The 2,500-nt window shown below is 42.7% G+C and overlaps 1 protein-coding gene across 1 annotated transcript in view; it reads right to left on the bottom strand.

Annotated features, from left to right (window-relative positions):
- LOC143280578 (solute carrier family 23 member 1-like) overlaps positions 1-2,500 on the bottom strand; it is a 29,983-nt gene that overhangs the window by 17,882 nt on the left and 9,601 nt on the right. The window lies entirely within an intron of this gene.

The following is a 2,500-nucleotide window of genomic DNA, read 5'->3' as shown; positions in this document are numbered from 1 at the left end:
ACGTGGTCTTTCAATATCTGCACAAGGAGAAGGGTACTGGCCGATATCCACGTAACTTCAAGCGTACACGCGAGCTATTCAGAGCGCACAATAATCATGTGACAGACTTGATTAGCCGTTAGACTTCTGTTCGTGTGGTCACCAGTTAGGAGATCTTCAGGCTCTTTATTCGGCATGGTCTTGCGTCCGTGGAAAAGGAAACTTTTCACCGATTTTCCTCATTCCCCCAGACTGCGGTCCGGGAAAGTTAAAACGGCGGAAGCAGACGACTGGGCCCCGCCTTCCTGTGCGCAGGCGTAGTGGACACAGCGGATATGGATTCACTGTCCCGTCACCCGTGAAAGGCTATGGGTATCTTTAACTTGCAAAATAATTGTATAACTCGTAGACAGACTCCACTTTGGACCCTCCAGCCCTTTCGATTTCCCAAGCTTCTTTTTGCCGACGTGTTGTTGTTGTGTTGTTGTTGTGTTGTGTTGTTGTTGTAGTGTTGTTGTGTTGTGGTTGTAGTTGTGTTGTTGTGGTTGGGTTGTGTTGTTGTTGTGTTGTGGTTGTGTTGTGGTTGTGGTTGTGTTGTTGTGTTGTGGTTGTGTTGTGGTTGTGTTGTGGTTGTGTTGTGGTTGTGGTTGTGTTGTTGTGTTGTGGTTGTGTTGTGGTTGTGGTTGTGTCGTTGTGCTGTGGTTGTGTTGTGGTTGTGGTTGTGTTGTGGTTGTGTTGTGGTGTTGTTGTGTTGTGGTTGTGTTGTGGTGTTGTTGTGTTGTGGTTGTGTTGTTGTGTTGTGGTTGTGGTTGTGTTGTGTTGTGGTGTTGTTGTTGTATTGTGGTTGTGGTTGTGTTGTGCTGGTGTTGTGTTGTTGTTGTGTTGTGGTTGTGGTGGTGGTGGTGGCGGTGGTGGTGGTGGTGGTTGTGGCTGTTGTTGTTGTGGTGGTGGTGTTGTTGTGGTGGTGTTGGTGTTGTGGTGTTGGTGTTGTTGTTGGTGTGGTGGTGTTGTTGGTGTTGTGGTGGTGTTGTTGTTGGTGTTGTGGTGGTGTTGTTGGTGTTGTGGTGTTGTGTTGTGTTGTGTTGTATTGTATTGTCACAATATATTTTTCTCTGTCAAATTTTAGCTGCTCTCCAAAATCTCTCTAAATACTCATAAAGATTTACCACAGGCGTTGCAGCACTATGATAAAGCCGGTTCTCCATCGCACCTAAAAATCCATCCTTCCAAAATATAGCAATATTACTACTTCTTTTTTCCATATCAACCTTCAGCTGAGGAGATGTGGCAGCTTGTTAATGCCAAAATATTGACACACGTACAGAGAGAGAGAGAGACAGACAGACAGACAGACAGAGACAGAGAGACACAGACGGAGACACAGAGAGATAGAGAGTCGAAGACAAAGGGACAGACAGAGAGAGACAGAGTGGGGGACAGAGAGACACACAGACAGACAGACAGGCAGACAGACACACACACACACACACACGCGGAGACAGAAACAAAGAGAGAGAGACACAGAAAGACGGAGACAGAGAGAGGGACAGAGAGAGAGAGGGAGAGAGAGAGACAGACACACAGACACACACAGACACGCACACACCCACACCCACACACAAAGAGAGAGGGGGGTAGAGAAACACACACACACACACTACACACACACACACACACACACACACACACACACACACACACACACACACACACACACACACACACACACACACACACAGAAACAGAGAGACACTGACACAGAAAGAAAGAAAAGACAGACAAGTTTCAAGTTTTAATTATCCTTTCACTCCTATTGGAGTATGGAGGATTACTGCAAAATACTCTTTTCGTGCCCATAGCAAACATTTCCAAATACACAACGTCACATAAAAGTTGAGAAAACACAAATGTCTTTTAACTCCAAAAGTATAACTAGGCAACATTTGCAAATCTAATCATCTTACTTACAGCTAAAATGACTTTTTTGCTTCCTTTGAGCATATTACAAAAATTAAAAACCGATTTTGGAGACAAATATTTTTTAGGAACATATCTATTTCGTAACTGATCATAAATGGGACATTCCATTATAAAATGAAACTCATCACCAATCACAGACATGTTACAAACCTTACAAAACCGTAACTCTCGTGGTATGCCTTTGTGTCTCCCTGTTTCTATTTCCAGCTTATGATTACTACTTCGAAATCTGAAGAAGCTGATAACATAATTATCAGGCATTTGACTTATATATTTTTCTCTACCAAATCCACTTTTGAAATTTCGATAAAACAAACATTTACTACTCGCGTCTAGAGCATGTCTCCATAGATTTTGAAAACTATCTCTCAAAGCAATGTTGACATTCTTGCAGAAAGATTCCCTCTCCAAGAAGAATTGACCATCCCAAACACAGTCATACCCTGCTTCTATTAAAATTTGTCTGATACAACTCAACTCTTTTGAAGAATAAATACCATTTCGATATAAGTCAAGTAATATCAAATATATTTTCCCAGAA

Source organism: Babylonia areolata, chromosome 3, assembly GCF_041734735.1.
Source record: "Babylonia areolata isolate BAREFJ2019XMU chromosome 3, ASM4173473v1, whole genome shotgun sequence".
NCBI classification, from domain to species: Eukaryota; Metazoa; Mollusca; class Gastropoda; order Neogastropoda; family Buccinidae; genus Babylonia; species Babylonia areolata.
Note: the sequence above shows the minus strand (reverse complement) of the source record. Positions and strands in the feature narration are given on the sequence as shown.